Source organism: Anas acuta, chromosome 10 (genome assembly GCF_963932015.1).
Source record: "Anas acuta chromosome 10, bAnaAcu1.1, whole genome shotgun sequence".
Taxonomy (NCBI): Eukaryota; Metazoa; Chordata; class Aves; order Anseriformes; family Anatidae; genus Anas; species Anas acuta.
The window spans coordinates 8875903-8903369 of record NC_088988.1 but is presented as its reverse complement, the minus strand read 5'-3'; the positions used below and the strand labels follow the sequence as shown (position 1 = coordinate 8903369).

The following is a 27467-nucleotide window of genomic DNA, read 5'->3' as shown; positions in this document are numbered from 1 at the left end:
CCTTCTCACCGAGAGGATGAACATCATATGTTGTTAAAAGAAACTCAAAAGGTTTCCTGTCAGCATTTCAGATTGAAGATAACTTGGCTTTCATATGTATTTGCTTGATTTTAATACTTTGTTTAGTTTTTTAAATAATGCTTTTAGATCTTGAAAGTCTGTACAAATATCCATGTTTAGTGTCTCTCTATCTCTTTATTATCAACAATACTCTTCCATTGTATCAGAAGTAGGTATTCAATTAAATGTTTCTCAGAAGGTGCTTGGGATCTATTCCAGGGCTTGTCCTTCTTGGTGTACAGTAGGAAAATAAACCTTCTGGTGAGTAGGAAGTCAATATCCTGTTGACTTTAGCTATCTTTAGTCTAGTATCTAGTAATACTTTCTTCCATTGTATTTACATTGAATGTCATATTATTTTTTTTATACATATGTCTCTAAAGATCATCTGGAATACCTGTACCATAGTGCATCCAAATCTCATTGAATATCAAGATTCTCTTCTGGTTTTGCAATGCTAGTGGAGGTTTGTGGAAAAGTTTCTGTTTGTGAGCATTTTCTAAAATCTCAAGACTGCTGTGATAATGGTTTTATAAGGGCTAGAAATACACTTTGTAAATCTGATTCATGCAGTTCTTTCAATTACATCAAGTAGTATATTATACAGTAAAAATTATATGAGATTAATTTATGGCTACAGACGTGAGCCATAGAAAACAGAGAAGGACAAATGTACTCATCAAACATCAATAACAGTTGAGATTCTGTGTCACTGTAAGTAGTAGATTAGAAGTGATTATAATAAAGTCAATGGCAGTGCAGTCACAGAAATAAGAATAGACCCTTACGATGTGAGCAGGAAACATTACCAAATAAAGGCTTGCTTAGCACTGTGATCTTGTTTCTCAGTTTGACGTAAGTGGAGTCAGGGTTGTAAGAGTTAGTGTCTCTGTTATTAGCTTTCCTTCAGAAAAATGGATAACTCAGGCTTATAAAAATATTCATTCTAGTTAGAAAGTATAGCGGTTGAATAAGCAGCAGATCAGCATCTGGTTAAATGTTTTCATAGCATTAGCAGTAATTTGTCAGACAAAGGTGAGGTTTCATTAGGTTGTCATCTGTGACTTTTGGAAATGAAGTTGTCAATATTGGATTCCAAAAGAGTTTATGAAGATTAAAGGACCTGTTGTCAAGTTGTTAAAAAAAAAACAAAAAAAAAACTTTTGAGAAAATCGGCTACTAATTCTTTCAGTAAAATGCAACATTCTGTTGTTAGCTGAACTTGATAATAACTTCATAAGTTTAAAAATGACAGGTGTTTTAAATGTTTTCATAGAAGAAAAGACCCAAATTAACTGAAGCTGTAAAAGCCATATGCTTAAAAATTTATACTGCTTTGTTGACTCTTGAGACTATGAAATTTGCGTAGATCAGTCACGACCACCTGAAACTTTCATTTTTATTTGGTATGTAGATTAAATCCTCCATTTCACTCACTGAAACAAGACAGCAGAATGACATTGTTTTTTTCCTTTCTTTTAGTATCACTTTCTATTAAGACTATCTTCGTATAAAATTATTATACGTCATCTTCAGACAGCATAAATTGTACAGCCAGGCCGTCATAAGAATGTGCTGTTGAATATTGTTTGAATTTTCATGATCACTTATTAGTACATATGTACAAAAAGAAATAACAAAGTGTAGAAGCTCTGAATGCCATCACAGAGCCAAATACGCCAATTCCTGCTCTGCAGAGGTGGTATCTGAGCTTTCTGTGGTAATGGAAGAACTGCGGTTTCTTTCATGGTTGGTGTCCAAAACATGGTGGTATTACTTGGAGTCCAAATATATCCAGCCTCTAGCCTGTTGTATCAAATCGCTATCTTGTGGTGTTTTACAGCCTACATTATACCAGAGTAATGTCGACCAGCAAATTGGTTACTTGGCTGGAAATATAAAAACACTATCGTGTGTATATAGTATTTCAGGTGAGCTACATGATGTTAGATGTCTGCCTGTGTCCGTGTGGTGGGTGAACCTTGCCTGACTGTCAGAAGGCCATCCAGCTGCCCTCTCACTCCCTTTCCTTAGCAGGACTAGGGGAGGAAAGGAGCGGGAAATGTTCATGCGTCAAGATAAAGACAGGGCAAAACAGACTTGACTTGGGGAAGATTTATGTATTTTCGGAAGTATTCTTTCACAGAGGTGTGCCGCCAGCTTTGCAGGTGGGCTGAGCTGTGCCCTGCAGTGGGTCCATCACAGGGCTGCCTGCAGCTGGCTGCGTCCGGCCTGGGTCAGTTGCCGGCCTCTCCTCATGGCGGTCACTCAGCAGCTCCTCTGCTGCCAGCACCCTGCCGTGGGCACCCGGTGGGGGCTAGAGGCTGGCTGGTGAGGGGCTAAGAGGGAGTTTAGCATCTGACTACCTCAAAGGAAGTGAGCTTAGTCCAGCAGTAACTTTGTGAAAAGGCATAATGTACTTTTGGCTTCTAAAGACTATGCTCGTACGCACGGAGAAGTGTATTTGTGACAGAAAATTTTTAGATGTTGGAGTGGATTGGGCAAATTTAGGTGTTATATGCAAATTATTTTTTCTATTTTTTTAATTAATTGTTTTGTAACACAAATTCAAAGCTTCTTCCTTATGTTTGTAGGTCTTTCTGCCCTCCTGCAAACTCCCCTGAGTGCAGGCCCTCACTGCCTCCCTGCCCGCGTAGGCCTTCTGGAACCAGACAGAGCACATCGCTGCAGGATGCCAGAGTGAGCCAGGTAGCAATACTTCTCTGTGCCTATGTTGAGATTGTTCCCTCTGCAGTTAGGGTTTCCTGCTTGGTTGTTTATTCTTTCTATCTTATCTCCTTATATTTCGCATGCAGTATGTTACACTTTTGCCAGGCAGCTGAGGGTACTTCAACACTGTATAACTGTGTTTGACATTTAATTTAAAATCAAGATACCATTCTGTAATAGTTTCTTAAGCTGTGCCTCAGTCCCAAGTAATGTAAATAACCTTCTTTTCAGGCAAAGAGGCAATTGATTGCTTTGGCCATCTTTTCAGAATGATTTTGTCTCAAAATAGGAGGCTTGAGAGGTTAGATGCCGTTCTCCATCACCTAAACAAACTCAAACTGAAGTCCCATAATTTGTGTGAATTGCCGGCACAAAATTCAAATTTAAGTTCAAATATTTTAGTTTCATACTGGTATTGTAGTCTCTGTATAAAAAAAAAAAAAAAAAAAGGGCAAAAAGAAAAAAGAAGAGAATAGATGTCTCCAGTATGCATGGTCTGATGGGAGTGGGATTATGAAGTGGGAAGGGCTGTTGTTCTCCTAAACCATGTGACAGAAGCCAGTTGCTTGCTTCCACTTTGTGCAGAGGATGATATTATTAGTTGGGACAGGGATAGTCAGTGCAGTCTATCTGTAGCAGGGACTCCTGTCAATATTTATGACATCAGGACCTTTCTTTGGGAAGGTGAAATCTGTCCTAGTGTTTGCATGTTTACTGTTAAATATGAAGCAACTTAAATGTTCTTGTAACATCTAAGGGCAGTATTAGCTGCTGGGTGTTTAAACCATAACGTACTTTAGCAGTGCAGTGCCTGTTTTTGGAACTAGGGAACAGTAATGACTTACAACAACAGCAAAAACCAACCAACCCCCGCCCCCCAAAAAAAAAAAAAAAAAAAAAAAGAAAAAGCTATACCACTGCAAACATTACTGGAGTGTGTGAAGTTTTAGTTTTACTTACGGAAGGCTCTCTGACACTTGATGCAAGTGATGCATTCTTCTGCCAAGGTAAGGGTGACTAATAGCAATCAAGAGCTGTAAGATCTCATCATGATCATCTGTGAGGGGGCAGTCGCTTTAGCAATTGCAATTTAAACACTGAAGTAACATTTAGAGTGTGAACTAGTAAATTTTTAAGGCTCTGGTATTTAATGCTAGAAACATCCTTGGTACTTTAAGGAAATGAGATGTGCTCACTATCCTCAGAGGTCACAATGCAACAAAAGTTTATTGAAAAGCAAGCTATTTCTGGAAGGATTGGTTTGATCTGAAGTACGAGAAGTGCCACAAATGGTGATGTATGTAACATGTTGCTGAACTAGCAATAATAATTTGTATTTGACTGGGTGGGAGAAAGTAAGTGTTTAAGTTTTGTTAGGGGACCAAGTACAAAAAGGCTTTTCTTCTTCTGATAGGAGGAGAATATGAAATGGTTGAAAAAGGCCAGGGAATTGTGATCAGGTTATGTTACCTATGGCTGTGAGAAGCTTTTTACAGCCTTTCTGGTGAGAACTGCCTGCTTTTTTGTTTGTTTATTTTTAAACAGTCATCCGTCCCCCCCTGCACCCCCCGCCCCTTTCTTTTTTGTTTTGTGATGGTGTGGTTTTTCACCCCCTCTGTTCAAGGACTGGCAGAATTTGCTGATGACAGCTCCCCTGCTTTTTGAAAAGCTTTATTATATTGGCTCATAGGGCTGCAACAGCACCTCTGCTTGCCCAGAAAACCTATAGTGGTGGGGGCCTACTACAACCTACAGTGATGCAGGGACAAAAGTTTAATTGAAAGCATGATGAAAGAACTATGTCGATTTTGCTGTCTCAACCAGCTGCAGGGACCAAAGCTACCTATAATGTATTCAAAAGTGGTTTTTTTTTTCACAACTTTTGTTGTTAGAAACATAGAAATCTGCCATCTAAATAATTGATCTGATCTGAGAAACTGGAGTTGTGTGAAATATTTCCAGAAGTTAGTCTTGTGCTTAAACTTGCTTTGAGGTTAATTTATTACAAAATCTAGATTTTGACAAATTATGGTTCTGAGAACCCAGTTGAAACTGATGTAGTTGGTGTATCAGAGATATTCAGAAATATTTGGATTATAAGTGGTGGGAGTTTGTAATCTGCACTGGAAGGGAAAAGAGACTAAAACACATTAGCAAACATCTCTGACATACACCGAAGAGAAAAAGTCAAGCTTGTGAGTGGTGGTAGTGGAGAGAAAGTCTTCAAATAATGGTAGTTAACTAAATTTGCATGTGTTTGGCATGCTAATACTAAGTTCAGGTCCCAGGCTTAATGGTCAAATATGCTGCATAAAAACAAATAAAATGTTTCATTTGAGAATAGATGAAGTACCCACTTAGAGCTTTCTGGAACAGGACACTAAATAGTTTTTAACTGAGGCTGGTCAATAGTTATTTAATATGATTAATCACCACAAACCATTAACAGCTTCCTGCTAATGAATGAAGGTTGTTAATGCTCGTTTCTCTAAGTCTCTCTCCCTCCCTTGCTCTGTTAGAATGACTTCCTTTGCATTCCAATAGGAAGCCTTCAGGAAATTATTCTTTGACTGCAAAGCTCGTGTTTACGGTACCAAAGTGATCTCATAACCACTCATATGAAAATAATGTTATTTTCCACAGCAATTAATTTACTCACACCTTATGATGATTTATGGAAAGTCACTGTGGAAAAACCTGCCTAATATATTTGCTGCAGTTGACATCATGATCCTCATTTTCTACAGCCAATAGATGAAACTTTTCCAGTCTCACCTTTTCCTACTGAAGATATTCCCCCTCCAACGCTACCTCCCTTCTTCAGTCCTGCACTAGTATGCTCTCCTCCCTTCTCCCCACTCACAACGCCAGTGGTAGAATTTGGATAACTCTAGGAATGATATTGCTCGTTTACAAAAATAGTTCTAATAATTTTATATGTTGTTCCTTTTTTAAAAAAAAAACCACCTACAACACACACACACAAAACAACTTTAGCCTGTCAGATGTTATAGAAATATAACATCTTTTTCCAATAATTTCCAGCAATAACCCAGCAGGAAATCTCAGGGGAGTCATTTCTCCTCTATTACACTGAAGTGCTCTTTGCTGCTTCAGGAGATGTGGAAGCACAGGTAAACTGCTTGTAGGTTCTCATTGAACAACATTTAATGATACAAGCACCTAATTTGTTGTAATGAAAACCTCAACTTTTTTTAGAAGGCTTTGAAATTACGACCCTCTGACATCAGCTGGGCTTTTCTGACATCATGAAATGTTCTTCAGAGGATTCTCCTGTTGCTAACTTGACTTGCTTTATTTCAAGCATCACCAACTTGATACTGTATAATGCATTCACATTGTACCACAATGTTCTTTGTGGGAAGAATTGATCTTTTTGTAGTTTCTTGGGAATTTTGTTAGGCTTTCCTAAATGAACGCTTCAGAATTCTGCAACAGTTAAAAGGAAAAAAATAAGTTTCTTAAATGAGGAAATGTTCTATTTGCCTGCATGTAAAACTAACTGACATATCTAACTACTATGCGTAGAATATTAGCTAAATTTTGAAGTACTGAAAAATGTGTTTCTTCTGTCCTTCATCGTGGAAGCGGATACTCAGGCTCAACTAGAAATACAGAATATCATGTAAGCAGTGTTTCAGGTGCTATTTATTCAGTCAAGCTGATCAATTATTTTGTTGCATTTATGCTAAAATCTGATGGTTATAGAATGAGTTTGCATAAGTAAAAGGCATATATCTAGATAAAACTTCGTGATTTTAAGGCAGCCTTGAACAGATGTGATGGATGCTGATGTCCTGAAGGACCAGAGCACAAACGCTCAGGTTCCTAACCTACGTAACACCAACAGGTGGTTGGGCTTCTGTCTTTCTCATGAGATGTTTCTTATCTTGCAATGCAGTTGTGAAAGATGGGTTACTTGTTTTTGCATGTAAAAGTTTGTGAGTTTTTTGTCAGCTTTGCTTCCTATTTGATAATTCTGGTTGTAACTTTTGGAGACAAAAAGAGCTATGCTATTTATAATGTATTTTCCAAGAGCTTTACAAAGTGAGAGATTTATGTGCAAAAACAGAAAAGTTATCTTGCTGAATTAATACAGCAATGAAACTTTTTGTCAGGAGGGTAATACCCTGTTGATGCACACTATTCTGAAGGTAGATCTTCCATGATGTGAACATTTTTTCAAAGAGTTGCTTCCATCCCAACAATGTGGAAATCTTCAAAGGCGCTTCTTCATCAATATGCAAATCTTCAAAAGGGGAATTACACAATAACAAGAGAACTCTCAAAGGGAAAGCAGTTACCCAAAGATGTAAAAATCTTTGTAAGGGACAGCTCCTCTGTGATTTAAAAGTTCTTCAAAGTGGAAATCACCTCAAGCAATGCACATTCTCTCTGTGCATGGGAAATCACTGAGTGAGAACACTTCCATGTGTAATCTTTAAAGTGGCAGTAAGTGTTCACTTGAAAATACTTTAAAAATGGCATTTTAAAGAATTTGTGCTGTATGTAAAATCCCATTACTGTAGGATGACTTGAGGATGGCATATTTTTTAAGTTACCTGGTGACTTTTGGTTATGTGTATATCAGAAAGAGCTTGTGGTACTAAACAGCACTCCAGAATGAGCATTTGGTTTATTTTTTGTTCAGCCCTTACTGCAGTATTATAAAGTGTTGAATCAAGTTCATTTAGCGATTATTTGTCAATTCTTTTGTATCTGCAATAGCTACGTTATTTTGGAAGCACCAGCTCTAACGTTATAAGGGCCAAAGGCCTTGCTAGTATTACTACAAAAGAGACATCAGTTGAGAGAGTTCGTGTTGTCTCCCTTTTATCCCCAATGACCAGTGACAGGAGACCTGTCCAGAGGCTATGCTCAGCCCAAGGGACCAGGGAGACCTCGCTGGCAAGCAGATATCCGATCATTTCTGGTTTTGCTTATGGTAAAACTCTTTGGTTTCCTGGTGATGAAGATTTGCTCCTGACAGCAGTGTCAAAACAAATATTTGCTCTGTAATTGTTGTGCTTCCTAAACTGCAGTAACAGTGTTTTTCTGGAAAAGCAGCAGAAAGTACTGATCCGTAGTGGTGTCACTCACTCAGTACTTAGCCTGTCCTGGAGATTTTCGTGCTTGAAGAAGCCCTGGGAGCCCTGATTCTTCAAAAGCCATGGACACTTGTAAAGGGTCCGTCCTTTGGCACTGACTCCACAAAGTTAAGCGTAGCTCTGTCCTGGACAGCAATGAAGCAGTGTTCTGCCCCTTGGATTCCTTTTGGTGTAGGCTTGGAGAAGTGCTTAATATGGTGTTTCTTATAAAGGCATCCTTAATAGATGTCAAGCCCTGAATTATTCTGGACCCCTACTTGCTGTGCTTGTGCTGCAAGGCTAGTGCCTTTACCCTGTCATGGTCACATCGATCCCTGGGGGCATAAAAATAGCAACTTCAGACCTGGAGTAAATAGTCTAGTTGAGCAAGTATTACTTGGAGGGAAAGCTGTATTTATTTAGCTGACTCTTTGCTCACTTGTTGAACTCAGTTAATCACATTTTCACAGAACAGTGCAAGTCTCTCTACTTATAAAATGACTGCACTATATACACCTTTATTTCAGTCTGATTTTTTTAAATATCACTGGGATGATTTGTGTTTGCTGTTAAGGCTACGCTGAAAGAATATAAAGGAAGTTATTATTCCAGTTCTATTTAAGCTTGAGATTTATTCCTTTTCCATAAATGTAAGATGACAGCCTCTTTTCAAGATAATTCACATACTGTGACTTTTCACAAGCTTCCTGCATGAGATATCTAAAAGGGAAACAGTTCTAAAGAGGAAAGAAAAAGCAAATCCGTTTCTTTCAATAAGTAGATTTCACCTAAAAGAAGAGGAAGGAAACGCCCCTCGCAAATGATCTCTTAGGTTTTGAGTTTTGTTGCACTAAAGTGAAATATTAAATATTTACATTTATTAAGTAATTAATAGCAGAGTGTAATAAAGTCTTTTTTTTAAGTAGAAGTTATTTTATATCAGACTATTGCATATGTTGAGTACACATCCTGTTCAGGCATGATTTTATTATTTTAGAAGGCCGTTTATGGATTCTATGTATGTAAGATGACCTAGAGGTTAACAACTATTACAGTTTCCTATTAAAAACTAGAGCTGGGTTGTATTAAAGGAAGCTATCATTCTGCACAGGAAATGTGGGCTTTCATTATTGCTGTGCCCTGTGTACAGAATTAAGTGCTCCTCTCTATCAAACTTCTGACATGACTATTTTACCTCTACATGGCAAAGTAATTTCTTCTTTTTGCGTAGGCACGGTTATTGTGGTTATTATATTTAAAAAAAAAACAAAAAACATCCACACAAACATAGTATCTTCTGAAGTGGGTTCAAAAATATGGCTGTAGTGGATGTTTGGGGGAGAAAAACAGGCAGCTTGAGTTTAAGGGATATTTCGTATCAGATTATAATAATCGGTAAGTACAAAGGTTAATGCTGTTTTGCTTTGTAAACCTAAAAAGCAACACAAAATCCTGTGGCACTGCATTTGTGGTGTGAAGTGCAATGCGTAGGTGGACATGCTAATCCTGGGCGTCTGGCAGGGAATGAAGACAGTCCCTTGCTGAAACGCTGCTGGGAGCCCCAAAGAACTGGTGGGGCGGGGAACAGTTTGTGATGCTCGGTGTTTCTTTCATGCCTACTGAATTTTTCATGTGCTATTCTTGTAGGCACTGCAAAGAAGTTTAGAAATGCTATTTTTTAAATTAAAAATTGAACACATTGCATCCAACTTCTTTGCATATACTTTGAATTGAAAGCCAGCACGTGGTCTGCACAAAGCTGTAACATTGGCGAAGGTACTTCTCCCTCCAGTGTGAAAGCAGACCTTTATTGTATATGTGTCAGACCTGCTGTGGGAATCAAAATTGTCTAACTAATTGTGATATAATTTGTTTAAAATATTGTTCATTTATTAATTTTCTTCTAACAAACCCACAGTCAATACCTGTCAGATCATGTTACTTTCTTTTTAGTTGCCCAAGAGAGAAAGCAGATAGCTACAGATGTACATAGACATCTCATATGTAGGTGATTCTAAATTACCTTGAATATATATCTTTATACATTATATATATATGTATATATATTCTTCTCCAATCTTAGACCAGGAGAGGGAAAGGCAATTAGAAAACATGATGAGAACCAGGTTATGAACACATTTCCATGTGCATTTCTCTGTGAAAACACAGGGCCAAATTTTGACTGGGGAGCAAGTTTTAGACCAGCAGCTGACCCAGGTCTACTTGCAGTTTGAGAAGGAGGCTTTGTGCAGCAGCTACGCTGGCTGCCAGCCAGAGTTGGAGGGCCCGGTGTGCTCCGCTTAGAGAATGGTAAGTGGCGAGCAAGCACTGCGTGCTTGTTTTTTTGGCTAGCAGTGTGTGAACACACCACGTGGTGCTGTGTGTGTCCTCCAGTGCTGAGCGTTTGTTTGTGTCTCACGCACATCTGTGTGGTCAGCAGTAACCACTCCTCTACAGTTGTATGTAAGCATGTGCCTCAAACATCAGATTAAGCTGCAATTTCTGTTTGGAAATAGAGTTGTTTGAAATCCTCCACCTGCACCAGGGTGTAGGCAGACCAGCTGGGGCTTCTCTTTCTGTTTGCTGCTCTGCTTCGTGGATCTTAGCGGGAGGGAACATTTTACTACTGTGCTTTGCAAGATGAATCAGGCTGAGCAGTTTTTGACCTGTAAGTATGCTTGGCTTATTGTCCAGGAGCAAAGCTAAGTCTCAGTTTTGACAAAGGTTTGAGGTTGAATTTAAACCTTGCAGTGAATCAGTGCCATTCTTCTGTCCTCCCAGTGTGCTGTGCCATCCTTACAACCCTACAGTAGGCTTTTGTCAGGGCTACTCAAAGTCTCTTGCAACAATGATCAAAAATTTTTGAAAATTACCTCTGGATAAACAATAGCATACAGATTTTATTCACAGCGGGATAGAAAACATTACTGATCTAAATACAAATGTTCAGAAGATGGTTTTGAAAGCAAATGAGTAAAACACTCTCTGAATTTAATAAGCATTCCTTTTTTGTATTTCTTCTGTGTGAGAAAGTATTTGTTATGCATTCGTGTAGGATTTTCTCTGCAGAAATCAACGTAACAAAGCACAGTCCCATGAGTATTTCATTAATATGACTGCAGAAGTGTCATAGGTATTTTGAATGGTCTAATAACATACTTTATAAATAAATCCAATTTACATTCTAAAAGTCTGTGCCAGAAATCCTCAAATTGAAGATACTATAATTCATGCTTTAGGTAAGGATTCCGTGATGCATCTGCAAACTTTCTCTCCCTCTAAATATATGCATATGATTTGGGCTCTCAGACATTTTGAACTGCTAATTCTGTGTTTAATTTTTCTTTTATTACACCAGGTACGATGAGAATTTCTTACAAACTTGAAAGAAAACCTAGTAGAAGGTCTCTGAAGAAAGAATGGTCAAGCCAGGTACAAAATATAGGTGTATAAATATAGGTTTTTCTCCAAACATCTACATTTAACAAGCACCTGCATAATAAGAGTCTCTTTTAGACTTAAAATAGAAATTGTTTATGCTGGGTATCTGCACTGGTAGGACATAACGTGCATTTAATAAATGTGTTGCATGTATGAAGTGTTTCTGAATATTACATGACCCAGGGAAGAAGGAACCTAACAACTAGAAATTATTAGAACTATGTTGGCTTTGAGCTGACCTTTAGTGTTGCATAAAAATGTAGTCAAATAGTTTGTGTAGTATATGAGCATGTCTGTTTACACCTTGTACTTGTGTTGACAGTGTAGTTCATGCCGGTGATGGACTTGGTTCTTTTTTCTGCACCTAAGTCCTTTGCAACAAAGGACTCTGAATTTAGTCTAATGAGCAAAATAATCTATGAAGTACTTGTTCTGAAGTGTCGTGTCCTGAAGTTTGTTCAGAGCACTGACATCGGTTGGTTTATGGCAAGGTTATTAATTTACTATAAGAATTTTAAATTGGAAGTAGTGCATTATTCCATTGGAGCAATGAATCTATTAAATTTCATAACAAAAGATATCCCCCCCCCCAAAAAAAAAAAAGAAGCTAATAACAGCTTTGTGAAAAACAGACCTGTCTATCAATTCAACCACCTCTGACTAACTGTTATAAATTCAGCTTCTGAAAGAATAGTAGCAGAGTGCTGTAGCGAGAAAAGCTCAGTATTTATTTAGCTCTCTATTATTTTTTTTTGTAAATTCTGTGAATCTCTTTCCTTTTCTTGCTGGGATAGTAAAACAACAAGAAGCGTTGACTTTTGTAATTTTTCTGTTCATTTAAAAGTAACCATTGAGTGATTTGAGCTAGAAAACCAATGCCACCTTGGCTTTCAAAAGCACTCGATGTTGGCTAGCTGTGTTGTTTCTGATGGTTTTGTTCCAGCTATTTAGAGTTGTAGGAGACGAAGCCTCCAGCTCACTGCAAGGAGCGGGAAAGCTGGCAATAAGATTCTTGCTATATTTGTTGCTTCTGGAAGCATTTGTTTGCAAGGTTGGAAAAGTGAATTGATTTGCATTATGAAGGTTATTTCTACAGTGAAGAGAGCTAGCTTTTTTTTTTTTTTCTTTTTGAAGGAAGGTTTGTTTTGACAGAAAACAGATATATGAAGAATGCTAATTTAAAAGGATCTTGGCAAGCACTTGATTCTTATTATCTTTTCCCATTATACTATGAAATGAAATAACTTCCCATGTATACACATCCTGGTTCTTTCTGTAGTGGATGCAAAATAAAGAAAATTTAACATGTACTATGATCTTAGTATTTGCAGAAAGATAAAGTACATATATACTGCCTGCATGAAAGCTTCACTAATCGTGTCTCCTACTGAAGAGGAAAACGTTTTAAGCAGAGGGTTGAAAATGTAGTGACAGCAATTATTGACTTATTGTGTTAATGATATGACAGCTTGTTACAAATTACCAGAACCTAATGGGATAAGTAATTGGTATAAAACCACTTAAAAATTGATGATGTATTATTTTTTTAACTTTCATTCATAAATATGTATTTGAGACAGTAGGTATAACTTCAGAATATGTTATTTCCAGTTGCTGTGTAGGCAACAACAGGTACGCAGCTTCATTAGCAAGCCATGTTCATAGCTGCTTGTTGTTGGGTCTGGATGTTCGCTCCTGTGTGCGCTGTGGCTGTTGTTAACATAACATAAGTCACCAACTTTGAATGCTGGTGATGAATATTGGCTTTCGTAGTAGTCAGGGCTTCTTGTTTCAGATAGACGGGGGGAGATACCTTGGTAAATGTACCGTGTTAAATGGGCATTACAATATATGGCTGTTTTCACCAACATGATGTGCACCTGTAGAACAGCAGTTATTGAATGTAAGGTGGCACCAACCTAGCACAGGATACTTCAACCTAGATGTCTTCAATCTTGAGTCTGTGAACTGTTATATGAAATGTAGAAGAGGTTTGTGCTGTAGAAATCATTTTCACTATAGAAACTATTACTTTTTTTTGGCAGAGGTGATGTAGTGATGACAGATTTGGGTTTAAAAAAAAAATGTAATTCTGAAACACACTCCTCTGTGGTTCAAAAAAAAAAAATGCTGTAAGGCTTTGTTTTGGGTTTTAGAAACACAGGTATTGGGTATAGAAACACTTATCTCTGGCAGTCTGGAACAAATGTAATTTGGATGATCAGAATTGTAGAATAGATTAAATGAGATTTGAAATCAGACATTTTTCTGGTCTGAAATGTTTGAGTTCTGCTCAGCAGTTCCTAATCTAGGGACTTGGCTACAGCCTTTACATGGTTTTAGACCTGCTAACAACAGTCTTGGTAGAGCAACCAAAGTCGTGGTAGCAACCATAGCCTCACCTTGGGAAACTCAAGTTTGCAGGCTGTCAATATCAGTGCTGGTGCCAGCAAGAAAAAAAAAAAAAAACAACACTTTAGTTCTTTGCAATGTTCATTTGGGCTTTATGGATGTAGATAGAAGGTACATAAGAATATGAATGGTTTCTTTATGATGCCAAAGACAACTTGCCTACAGAAGTTGTGTTTTTTTTTTTTTTGTTGTGTTGTTTTTTTCCTTCCACCTGTATCTTTTTAGACTTTGAGACTTTCTTGACTAGTTCTGATTACATTGATCCTTCAGCATTAAGAAACAGTGGCTGATGTTACATCTGCCCACAACCATCAGATCTGCTTTTAGGATGGTTTCTTTTAAGCCTTTCATTGTTTTGAAGGGTCACATCTGCCAAGATCTTTGGCTACCTATGTTAGCCAGGAAGTTGCGTGCTACCTTAAGACAGGACCGCAATGTTCTGCATTTTTTTAATAGTAAGGAATTGTACGGATTCAAAAGGATGACTACAACGTTTTTTTGAAGTGAGGAACCTTTTAAATACAGAGCTACAACAGACACTCATTTGAAAACAGCATATCCTATAAACCTCTAATTCTCCTGTTGTTAACAACTGTTTGTTAGATCTAATGATAATTGCTGTCACGCTGCATGAAAAATAGATCTTTTTTGTTCATTAGTCTCAAAATACATCCATTAGAAAAAAAAAACATAATTAACCAATGCAGAATGAAGCAAAAATTTCAGTGTTACAGTGCGTGACAAGGTTGATAGCTGAGTCATATTCCTTCTGATATAATTTCATGTCTTTATGTAAACGTATTAAATATGGTCGGGTAGAAGGAAATACGTCAGGTACTAAAGAACAATCAGAGCACATCTGTAAATCATTTACAGAAACAAGACAGGCTTACATAAATGCTAATTAGTTGAGAGCTTCCAGAGATTTCAGGACAAAAAAAGTTTCTCTGTAAGCAAAATCTGACTGCAGTTATTTCTAGAAGGATGGATAGAGAAGAGTAAAATATGTTTTGGTAAGATAGATTGTTATTGACTATGTATTAAGCTGAAGGACTATTGTCAGAAACCTGTCAGACCATATCTATAAACAGTAAATTCATTTAAAATAAATAACCTGCAAAACCCCCATATGTTCTTCAGGAAATGTAGTACCATGAAAATTTTCAAACGCTTGCAGAGGAACACTCTTCTGTCAACGAATCAGTGTCTCTAACCTAAAGCTTCCCTTTTACTCCTCTTTGCATCTTTGTAATATCAATTACTCTTTAATTGCATAGTAAGAGTTTTAGTAATTTTCTCAAAACAACAACAACACATGGAGTCTTTGCTGTCTGTTCTGCCACTTTATCTTGGAGACAACTTGGCATGATCTGTCCATCTGCGTGGACAACTGTAAATTTATGAGGTGGCTTAAAAAATAATTGCTAAGTATTGGGGCGAAACATTTAGTGGTCATGTTTATAATTGGTTCTCAGTGTTGTTGACAAGGAAGAGTTTATCATATAAGCAAATCAGCAGCTATGAAAGGGAACCCAAGCAAAATTTATTTTTAATAGTCTGGCTAGTATGTTTGTCTTCTGGGATTTTATTATAGGAGATTGCCTTGATTATATGTTTAGTAGATTCATTGCTTGATGAGTCCTCGTTAGAGATCATGATAACTCGGGGAGGGGGGGGAAGTAGTTTTAATGTCCTTCCTAGAAGTGTTGGTCTCTTCAGGTGTAGTATAGGAAGCACCCCTGAGAACTTGCAGAAGCCAGGCTAAAGCATTTGTGGGTATACTTTTTAATTTTTTTTCAGAAGACTGACACATTCGTGTACTCCATCAAAATCAGATGACTCATTATCTCCAAGGGAAGAAGGCAGGTTCCAGATAAGACCACCAGTCTCAGGAGTTGATGTGCTGCTGGGGTGGAACTGGAGTGTTTGTTACACCCACCTTGTCTGGCCTCAAACAATCACTTGGTGTTTTTTTCAAGCAAGAACGAATGACTTGCAGTGCACAAGGCGTGGTCTTTTTCAGTAGTGTCATTCATTAGTTATTTTTATGGTTCTGTGGATGCTGAAAAAAACAGCATGCTGTATCAATTTTTGATACACAGCACTGCTATGGTTTTTGTTTGTTTGTTTGTTTGTTTTGGTGTACCCCTAAGTTAGTGTTTTCTTAGTCTGGAGTAACAAAAGCAGACAAAATCAGCTCTGGCTGGTAGGAGTATAGCAGGTGACAGTGACATACAACATTTTTCCTGTTCTTGTGATGCACTGAAGTCAGAATATTGGTCTTGATCGGGAGGGTTGCTTGTAGGTTGTATGTGTGGGCCGTTTTAGTCATAGAATATAACCTGAACAGCAGCAGTTTTCCAGGCATTCAGCTCAACAGACCATCAAAGACTGTCTGAGTGCTGTGTGTTTCGGTTTGTTGCTGAATTGTGCAGCTGAAAGGGAGGGCATGTTCTGAAGACCTCCATGCTGGAGAACTCTCTGGGAAGACACAGCAGGCAGCTATCAAGTTTCTGGGGTAGGTCTCTCTTCTGGGAGATGAGCTCCTTCATAAGATATAGTAAGAATACTTACTCTGAAATCTGAACTTACCTAAGGGCTTCATCCCCTCTCTGTATGCATTGAGTTTAGAAACTATTGCAGTCAAACTAAATGTGAAGTTGACTTGCTTTTTTACTTTTTTTTTTTTTTTCCTGTTTCAACTTCTCACTTTGTCACATCAGGATACAGCTGGTGCCATTCTATTTAAATATATTTCTGTCTCCAAGAGAAATTTTTAAGATGCCACAGACTGCCTGTATAATTTTCTTTCTTGATATCTTGGTAACTTATAAGAGACTTAAATCTTTGTGTACCTCTTTACAATTCAGCATCTTATGCAGCAAATCAGAGTTCTGTAACCTTATCTCAGTGGTTAGTTGTTCTCTTCAATAAATAATGGTGGTTGATTTGTGGTGTGGTTGTGTTGTGTTTTTTGTTTGTTTTTTTTTTAATTTTTATTTTCAAGCTCTCTGTGCACTACTTTCTTCCTGTTCTAATCTTGACCTTATTATTAATATGTTCCATCCCTCTTCCTAACTTGGGAATTTCATCTTGTCTTCAGATTGCTCTAGGCCAGTAAGGGAGCAAAGGGACAGCACATACAATCAGCCCTGAAAATATTAATTGATATTTTTACTACTTCTGAGTAGTTAAATCCCAGAAGAATACATCACAATTCATTAGGCTATTCTGACCTTTTTTGGGACTCCAGATACCTGTGTATAATGAACAAAAAACACATTTGATTTGGAGACACGTTTCTTATGTCGGCATGTCTCCCAGTTTTTGATAATTCAATAATGTTAGAAACATTAGTGGGCTTCCCTCAATTGAAGCTGTTTCCTGGTGCTTATCTTTTTTGTAAGTTAATAACCATGACATAAACATAAGTGACTGAACAACTGCATCTTCCTGAAAGTAGCCCTGGATGGGAGTCAACCTATGCTCGCACAATTGTTGCATCACTGTCAGATTGCGATATATAGATCGAAAGTTTAAGCAAATGTTTTATTTGAAGAAGAAATGGACTACGTTTGTCAGTGAGAATTTGAAGTAAATGGACAACTTTTTTTTGGTAATTTGAGTGTTACTTATTTGGAGACCTGGAGCATAACTAAGTTAATTTCTTAAAAGCAAACTTGAGAAGAAATTTCAGGTCCATTTAAAAAAAAAAAAAAATCAAGCCACTAGGAGCAGAGAGAAGAAAAAAGTAAAGCTTTGGTGAGCAGTTTGATGTTGCTCTAATAACTTCTTGTAGTCTAGAGTCATGACCGGCATTTTGATTATTATTATATTATTAAAAGTGCATTTTTAGTTTTGTAACTTCCCCACATTCACAGTATTAACTGAGACTTTCTTTAACGCCCTACTGCACAGTGTTGCAGAAATAAAAGTGTGGTCTAACAATGTTCATGGACCTTAGTCTGACATTAGCATAATGGAAAGAGATCCTGAAAGCAGAATCATATTTCTTTAAGTGACCTATTACCAAGCTGATTACATTTTACAAAGTAATTTAAATGAATTCTGTTAGAAGTCTGGGTTAGTAAAGGGAAAAAATGGCTTTTTGTTTGGTGTGAGCAATTGGGAAGCAGCACTCCCAGCCACAGGCCAGCGCTCATGCAAGCCGGGCATGGGGCTGCTGGTGAGGTGCAGCAGCTCCACGTCTGAACTGGGAGGTATGTGGGGGTGGCAACACGGAGCAGCAAAGAAAGCCTTTCGAAGACATTATGACTGTCTGATAACAAGGGCGGTTTAAATTCAGCTGATGATAAATGTCAGTGGTTTATAGGGGAGAGAGTGCGCATGAACTGAAGCAGGATTGAGGCTTGCTGCCACTATCGTATGTAGCACTTTCATCCTCAAGAAAGGTGACTGCCTGGCTTCAGTTTGGTTGTTTACGAAGCACAGTTGCTGTCTCCATTCAAAGCATTTCCCCTGTTATAACAACTTCTGTCCATTTGTATTGTGAAAGGGTTCAATCAATACATTTTCAGATTATCCACTAATAGAAATAGGTATGTAAGGGTAAAAGCAGGCTAAAATCTTGTCAAAAGCTCAAATGCAGCTTGCTAAATTTCTTGTACAGAAATATTACACGAAGTGAAGCTTTTGGGATTTTTCAGACTCCATATTGATCTTTCCTACTGTTTATAGTAGGATATACAATTCTTTCACATCAGTAAGGAAGTATGAGACAAATGAGATGAGTGATGAAACTGGCCACAAAAATACATGCTTTTATAACCATTTATTAGAATAGCAACAAAACACTGTCTCTTAAAGCTATTATGAGATCCTGAGTGTTGCCCCTTCTTTGCAATACCAATACTTGACCTTGCATTGCGATATGGTCATGCAAACATAGATGTGTCCCAGCTGTTGAATCATACTTACCTGAAGATCAGGTATTTACTGTTATCTTTATTTCCGGCTGTGTGTGAAAGGTAACTGTTCCCTATTCTCTTTTCCTTCTGAATTGGCTTCCTCTCTCAGGAACTGGGATGTCTGCAAGGCCACTCTGTGTTCTTGGTCCCTAGGGGTTGTCACCGTTCCTTTAGAGTGCTCCGAGCAGTTAACAGCTGGCCGCTGCAGGCACCCTTGCCGCAGCCTTAGAGCTCTGACAGCTTTTTTCCTTGAACTTTATTGCAAAATTTATTTTCAGCGATTGGAGAGTAATGCACTTAATTCCTTATGTGGAAGGGAAGATTGTGATTACGTCTTACAATGTTACCGTAAGTTTTACTAAAATGTAAGTCTTAATCTAATTACTAATTAATGTATTATTTCCGAATGATATAATTTGTCTTCCTGGTTTCAAATGCCATCTGCTTTAAGCACTGCAAAAATGTTTTTTGTGTGTCTTAAAAATGTTTCAGGCTCCTCCAGGCTCTTTGCATGTGGTAGAGAATGATGCAACCTACATTTTTCCAACCCACATCACTCTGTGATTAAGGAGAAACAAAAAAGATGCGTGAGTGAGTAGAGAGGCAGTTAATCAGCAAACACTTTGAGCTGTTTCTCTTCTTACAGATATGTTACTGTAAGCCTGGTTTAAATCTATGCTAATGTCAGTATACCTGCCTTGGATATTCACTGATGCAACAGGGTGTTGTTGTTTGGTGTGATTTAGTTTACTTAAATAGGCAAAAAAAAAAAAAAAAAAAAAAAAGTTTTTCTTGCCTAGTAAATAGCTCCTAGCCTCCGCTCCAGTGTGCTGACTTCATAGAGAAATTCCTTCTTGCATTGTCTCAGGCACATTTTCAGTTTTGATTTCAAGCTGTCTATAAACTTTGCATTGCAGGATTGTAAGAACAGTTCTCTGAACATAATCGTGTAACCTGCTGACTGTGGAGATTGCTATCAGTTTCTTCTATGTGCAGCAACTTTTTTCTAATACATGTGACCATGCTAGAAAGGTTGAAGAAGCTGGGTTAGTCTGATTTGTGTATGTGAAGTAAAACAGAGCATGGTCATTTGGTACATTTACAGTGCAAAAAGTTGGAGTATAATCTCAGTAAGCACAGTACAAAATGCTTTCTAAAAATTAATCTCATGTTTGAAATGTAACATTAATTATTTTGCATCTTTTTCTATGTATATGTTACAAAATTATGTAGTTATGAAAACACCATTTTTAAACTAACAATGTGTCCTGCCTTATAAACAGCATTTGTTTTCCAAAGCAGTGGAATTTAAGGATCAGTTGTAAAATTCAGCCAAGTCAGCAGATACCTTCCCATTGACTTCAGAGGACATTCAGACCTGCAATTAATTGATTGTATGTGTCCTTAGTGTATGAAGCCTCATGAAAATAAATTGGTAGTTGAACTTGCCAGCTGTGCAGCCTGGCATCTGACTACTCCAAGTAAAACCAAAGGAAAACCTCTGTCTTACAGCCTTCCTATTATCTTCTGGGAAGAAATTTCTGGGAACAATACAGTTGCATGTACTCTGGGTTTGTGATGTATTTCAGCACGTTGTCATGCAGAAGGCCATTTCTTCAATTTGTTCTCACTGTACTCAGAAAAAGTTCATCTCTGTCTAATGCAACCATTATTTTACAAAAATAAATAAATAATAATAATCTACTGTGCTTTTTTATCCTTAGCTTTAAAAGTCCGTGCTCCAGCATAGTCTTGGCTTACTTGTGCTATTCTCTTGACTCAGCTGTTTCAGTGTTAGTGTTGATTCTTGGATATGAAGTCACTTTCTTCAGCTTTGCACAAGTATTGAAGAAAGTCCCTAATTCCTTTATCTAGAAGAATTTCAGTTGATACCAAATCAAGGAAACAGTTGAACATAAATGGACTCCTGTATTAGGGCAACCCAAGAACAAAGCAGTGTAGGAAAGGAAGGAAGGTCTGTTTGGTTGGTTATAGTTCATAACTCTGCAACTGCCCAGACAGCTGCCCTGTGGTCAGAGTTGTGTTTTGGATTGAAGAGATTGCTTCTTTTGTTCAGCCATTTCTGCCATGGTTTTTAGTGATGACATAAAAAGTAAAAAAAAAAAAAAAAAATGTTCTGAAGGCAAAAGTTGTTAGTATGTGTTAATACACGTTTTTCTATGTTCTGCATCAATGATGATTGGCACTGGACACCTGATACCAGGTTGTGGCACTGTGGTACTGTTTCGACTTCCAAGACAAGCATGTATTTCTCTCCTTGCCTAGAGGTGGCTCAAAAGTGCACATGCATTTTTGTGCCTCGAGAATTTCTGTTGCCAAAAAGGGTAAATAGTGGAAAATCTCATTTTAAAACTTGGGGTTTGAGCTTAAAGTGTGCTCAGCTACAACTAAAGACACTGGAAAGTTGAAGAGCTCAGTGCTCTTTTGCATCACACTTGTAGAGGCATACGTATCCCACTTAGGATTATTTTGGCAACACAAAGTGTAACATACTTGTTGAGCAGATGGCTGGGATGCTACAGTTCACGTCAGCTCGGCAGTCTACTGTATGGTGTCTTACATCCTCGGCGTTCTCACCACTGCGGTGCGATGGGTGCGTGCAGCCGGTCTGCTCGCAGCTTAGTTGGTTCTGAAAATCTTATAACCCGAGAATTTTATTCTTGGCAAGTCCCAGGTTGCCAAAAGAAGACTTTCAAACAACAAAAAGAGGGCTTTTAAGTGTTCAGAGAAGTTCACTGACCCATTAAATAACTCTCTGAGAGCATGTGATTCAAAATGGCCCCAGATAGTTTTGAACCTGAAAAACAACAACAGGGTCAGCTCGTAAACCTTGCTAATTGTAGCTCAGAGCTTTTCTAGAGAGCGAGGCAAAAGTATAGCCTAGAAGCTTGGTCTAAACTAATCAAAATGATCTGTGCCACTTTGCCTGACAGCTGTAGTGGGAGGGACTACTTAAGAACATCATAGATGGGTTGAACATTGTAATTAAAGAATTAGAAATAAAACTGCTAGACTTAATCCGAGAGTTCTCCTTATATGTCATATCGAGAGTCTGTAAGCTTAACAAATGTAGCTTTGTTTGTTTTTAACTGTATGCTCAAAATCACTTGTAAATTATTACAGTAAAAGGAATGTGTTTAAATTCTTAGGCATATCATGCCACACAAGGTCTCCTTGATAAAAATACATCATTTGAAAAGTGTAACTTATGAATATGTAGAGAGATGACATGGAAACAACGACATCATGCTAAACCTCTTGTTCCTTCCCATCTGTATGTAATTGTAGAGGTTGTGCTGGAAGCAGAGTCATCAAGTGTCATGTGTCATTCCCAAAAGCTGCCAAAAAATGCTAGAGGCTGAAGTTAGACGTGCTGAATACTTACTGAGCAACTTGCACCGTGTGAAATACCACAAAACACTGGGTCTTCTAACCCTGAATTAGGGTCATCGAAAAATCCAGTGTCGTAGCTGTGCTCAACCCTGCTGAAAAGCACACGACTTGTTTGTGGCAATGAGGTGTATGAAGCATTCATACTGTCAGTTAAAGTTGCAGGTACAGCTGTGTGCATGTAAGCATTTCTTCTGTCCTGGTTCCCTTTGTTGTGTCCCATTACTGGAAGCACATCTTAATTACAGAAAGCCTTCCCCACCTCCTTCTGTGTGTTCTTATAATCCAGCCAAATGGCGTGGAATAGTTTGAGTGATATTCTCTGTTGAGATATGTAAGGAACAACAGGAAAGAAGTACTGCTGGCAAAAGGGGGGAAAAAGTATCTTAGCATGAAAGCATCCTAACCAGTAATTGTTATTGGTCTGGAATAGTTTGAAATCAAAAGGAAAGAAAACCTGAGAAGTCAGCCTCTTATTTTATGGGGGTGGGGGTGATGACTTATTTCTCTTTTCTTTCTCCAGTTCCCACAGTTCGGTATCAAAATGCTCTACACTGTATATTTTTAAGATTGTGTAAATGCTTTTGGATAGGCTTCTGCTGACTTAGCTGTAGAAATTTTAACCTTTCATTAGTTTTAAGCTGCTGAGCAAGGCAAATGGAAAGGAAGAGTTTTTATTCACAGGGTTTGGCTAGCGCCCTGCCCTCTCAAGTGTGGTGCCTTTTCTGGCTCTTGATTTGACTGCCTGGTGCTGTCCTGACGGACCATAATGGGTTAAATCTCCCCCAAAGCCTTTCCCATACATTCAAGACTAAACAAGAAGCAGACTTTAAAGGTTTTAAGTATGGCTGTAGTTAACTATAACCAGCTGTTGCAAGATAACAGTGTTTCCATTGGAAAAGTGAGCCCCTTTCCCGTTCACAATGAAACCATTCTGCAGGCGGTGTTTGGAAGCAGGCAGCTCTGGCAATGATCAGAATGAGGTGGGGGGGCTGGGCCCCGACTTGTCGGGTCTTTCTGCTCCAACTGACATTTATATAGCAATTCTATTTCTGCTACCGAAAGCCAAAACATACAAATCCATCTTATCCAGGCTATTAAGAAATAGAGAGCGAATGATTATTTTTTCCCCTTCCCTTGCATTCTCTTTTCTTTGCTGCCTCTGCATCGATGTTTATTTTGAATAATGAGGAAAAAATGATATTAGCATGCCTCCATCTATCTTTTAGAGTCTGGTAACATGATGTTTGAAATAAATCCAAACAATACCTGGTGGAGGAATACGTCTTTGGAAATCCGTCTTGCTAGTTAAAGGCATACCATAAAATATAATTTTCCTTGTTTTGCTGTTTTCTATACATTGAAATGTTAGTTAGAAGTGCCTTTTTGAAGACAGATCCAAAAGCCAATTGGTTCCGTTCCAAGTCAAGCACAAGAAGGCCAGGAAAATAAAAGATCTGATTTGAACACTTTTTGGCAGTTAGGGATTTGTTAAATAGTTTGTTTTTAATTGCTCTCAAAAGTGAGGGGGAAGGAGAAATCTTTTGTAATTCGTGCTTCTGGAGAAAACAAATGTGGGAAATCAGGCTGTTAATATTAGAAGTTATAATGTGACTCACACAGTGCATAATCTCTGCAATAGTACAAGCAGCAAAAGCAGAGACAAAGAAACAGATGTGCAAACTTCCTACTAGTTAAATCCCTGCTATTTAATCAACAGCAGGACTCGTTCTTTGTTTCATGATATTTCCTAGCTCAGAAACATCTCCATAGGAGGACATGAAAAGGTACTGCAAAAAAAGTGCTTTGCCATCTGCAGTCCAGCGAATGCCTCCTTAAAGCAACCTTTGTGAGGTTGGCCTTGGGGCTGTAAAGGGGGGTAAGCAGCTATAGCTCCAAACCAGCAGCCTGGCTAGGAGCTTCCACATAGCTGAGCCAGATAGAAACCTGGTTGTCTGACCTCATACTTGCTTCTGCCAGACCTGAAGAGCTTTCCGAACTACAGGCAATAAAGAAGAGTTATGTTCCTCAGAGCAAAGCCAGCTAGTAGGTTATTAATGTAATCGGAGGCTGGGAATTGTTCTGTGACTGCTTTCAGCCTGGGAGGAGGCCCTGGTGCTCCGGTGGCGGCATGTGTGAAGACGAGGGCTGGTCTCTGCTAGCAGCTGGGGCTGCTACAGGAGCAAAACTACATTTTGGTTGTGAAGCTGGGGGCCCTGGGGCTGGGCCAGAACCCCAACCCGTTGCTCCATACTCTGTGTGCTGGTGTCACACAGAACCACGGCAGGCAGATCTCCAGACCTGCCGTCTAATCTTCAGACCAGATAAATCTCTCACAGCAGAACATAGGGCTGCTGATAGAAAAGTGCATTTTACACGTTTCACCTTATCTTGTGCTCTGAGGCTTTTTCCTTTCAAGATCCAGATGCGGGTGGATGCTGAGTAAAACCACGAGCTTTGCCTTGTCCTTTCTTTCTTGCCAAGGTGGGAGCCTGCACTGACAGCACCTACCCGCACCTCCTGCTTCAGGCCAGGGAGCGCAGGTCCTTGGGGCTTGCCATGTGCAGGTTATCCTTCAGCCTACGGACAGGTTCCTGTGTGGAATTGGTGTGGAGTTTTGCCTTGCATTAATGATTTGGAAAACTGAAGAAGTTAAAGCTGGTGTTGCAGAACTGGGAGCCAGGCAGGGGGCTGACTGGAGGCCACTCCCTAAGAAAGCTTATTGGTGACATTTACAAAGTTGCCGAAAAACAGGTCTTGGGTTGTTGCTTGCCAGTGTTTTTATTCACCTCATTTTTACATCGCAATTACAAAGGGGTTCTATTTTTAAGCGGGGGAGAAGACATTGGGTAAAATATGAGTGGAGATCAACAAGAGTCTAGAACTCGTTGGTAAGCAGCGTACCTTTTCAGTGTACTAGTTAAGAGAAATATGAACTCTTAAAATGCTATCTATTTGTTGCACAAGTTTTATCACTTGCCTGTGTAATTATCATAGGATTAAAGGAAATTGTGTGTAATTTCTGCTGAAATTTGTAGTTGTTTCTGTTCCTTTATAGTACGCAAATCTCCCAATAGGCTGTAACCCTAATTTTATTAGGCTAAATCATACAGCGCTGCTGTTAAACTTAAGAGCCTAGCCAGTCCCAGGGGTTGTTCTGATGCTCGCAAGCTTAGAAAAGAGCTTTTGAAAAACAGCCCTGATTTACACTATTGTGTTAAAAGTGTGAACAACTTTCTTACTGATTTAAAACATGTCCCAAGTCACTGGTAGTGATCCGCATCACAGTTCCATGACCATTAATCATTTTATCGTCACAAAACAAAGAGCCCCTTTCATGGAGAAGTGCTTTGCATGCACATATGCTATATCGCTCATTTTTACAGCCAAGGGAACGTACGAGTCATCTGCATCCTTTGAAGACTACATTTTAAGCTAATTTACTGAGGAATCAAAAATGGATTGTATTGATATCTGCGCAGATTCATGAAGTTACACAAATTTACGCAAGCAGAACATTTGGTCTTGGTAATTTGGGGATTTTTCCAAGCATGTATACATAGTAAACAGCCTGTTGCATGACTTGTAGATAGATATGCAGTATATCGTCAAATGGCTTAATTGCTGCAGTAGCACTTCTACACTGCTTTTCTTTCATCTTGGTTATATTCCTCGCAAGTTACTGCATAGTACTGCGTGACTCAGGATATACAGAAACTCGTTTGAAGGTGCTGGATTTTTCGTGCAGTAGCTCAGTGGGATTTTTGCTATGTTCCTTCTAAATTACTGGCATGTGCTAGGCTGGCACAGGATTTTTGTTTGGCCTCGTCATTAATGTTTTCATCTTTAATGAGGAAGGTATATGTTAACAGACCCATAAGTCGGTGTTTTCTGGTCCAAGCTGTGTCTATTACATGTGCATAGGTCGTAGAGAGTTCTATTTAGTCATCGTGAGTCAATAAAAAAAATATACATCTGTGTATATACTCATACACCAACACAGAGGAAAACATTAAAAAAAAGAAAAAAAGAAAAAAAGAGCCTGACGAATGTTAAGAAGTGGAGGGAGTTTATGCTGCTAAATTCAAACTTTGTATTTCACAGTTACACGCTGCAGTTTTGGACTGCTCACTTAATCGCGCATTACTTGCACTGACAAATGGCTTCTGCTTCATACAAAAAGTAATGCTGTAGCCTAAAAATAAAGTGGCTAAAAGAATAGAAATGCTTCTGGAATTAATTGACATTTTGTGTTTCTTTTTAGTAACTGTTCATTTACCTAAATAATTAATGCATTTCATCTTTTTGTGTTCTCCTCCTCGGCAGCGTAATGTTTCTCTATAAGCATTTGTTAAGACAGTGCCTTTTTTAGATTGCCATTCTTTCCTCTGCTATTGCTTAAGCAATGACACATACTGAGTGTCTGGATCCTTATCAAATATGAGTCTTCAGTTCCTCAATAACTTCTGAGTAACTTCTGTCCTGCTCATGAACATAGGCTGCTGCCAAGAAAAAGAGAGACCGTATCCTTTTGAAAAGACACATAGTGCTTTTTCTCTGTGTTGGGATGTGTGTGATCTTTCTGGGGCTTCTCAGGATTCCTGCACACAGAAAATGCTTGGACTGAAAGACAGTTTGCTGTACTGTTTCTCTTTCTCTCTTTTTTTTTTTCTTTTCTTTTTTTTAGGAGCAAAGATCCCTTTTTGTATTTAAGTCTACACATCTTTGAAAGCACTCTATACAGTTCAGAGTGTTTTTTAAGATAAACTTCCAGGTATTTTGGCAGAAACTTGGGAAGTTCAAGTTATGTTCAATTATGACTCTCCTCGGGTAAAAGCAGAGTTGTTTCCTGCTGGAACTTCTGGGTCACATCAGTACAGACTACAGAGAAAGGTTAGGGGAGCTCTGCTTCATAACTCCTGGAAGATTTTCTGTGCAAGTTTTAACAGCTGAATGACAATGAAGACAAAAAAAAAAAAAAAAAAAAAAAAAAGCCTGTCAGATTTCACTGTTCTTCACCTTAGTGACTTCAAGTTTATTTTTGCCATCTCTGAATATGGTTCCTTTGTTTGATAATTTGGAAAGCCTTCTTGTAGTGAGTTGTTAATAATGTGTTATGAAATATATACTATTTCCTGTAAGTATATATTGTTACATAGCCAATGTGTTTGTGTAACTAGCAAGTGTTAGTTTAAATGTGCATGCTCTGGTTCTCCTTTTGCAAACACGGTGTGTGACTGTACAAGTGTGTGCCACACAGGGCCCTGCCAGGGACGGTCCCCTGCTCTAGGAGCAAGAGGGAAAAGGGGATCGTCTTGCTTCGTAGATGGAGAATAGGAGCCTTTTTCAAAGGAAATCATTTTCAGAGCCTACAGTC

The 27467-nt window shown here is 38.5% G+C and overlaps 1 protein-coding gene across 1 annotated transcript in view; it reads left to right on the top strand.

Annotated features, from left to right (window-relative positions):
• Positions 1–27467, top strand: part of CDH11 (cadherin 11) — a 362024-nt gene that overhangs the window by 88778 nt on the left and 245779 nt on the right. The window contains exon 2 of the mRNA XM_068693719.1: positions 2655–2769. The gene's annotated coding sequence lies outside the window, so the exon portion shown is untranslated. The remainder of the gene's footprint in view (positions 1–2654; positions 2770–27467) is intronic.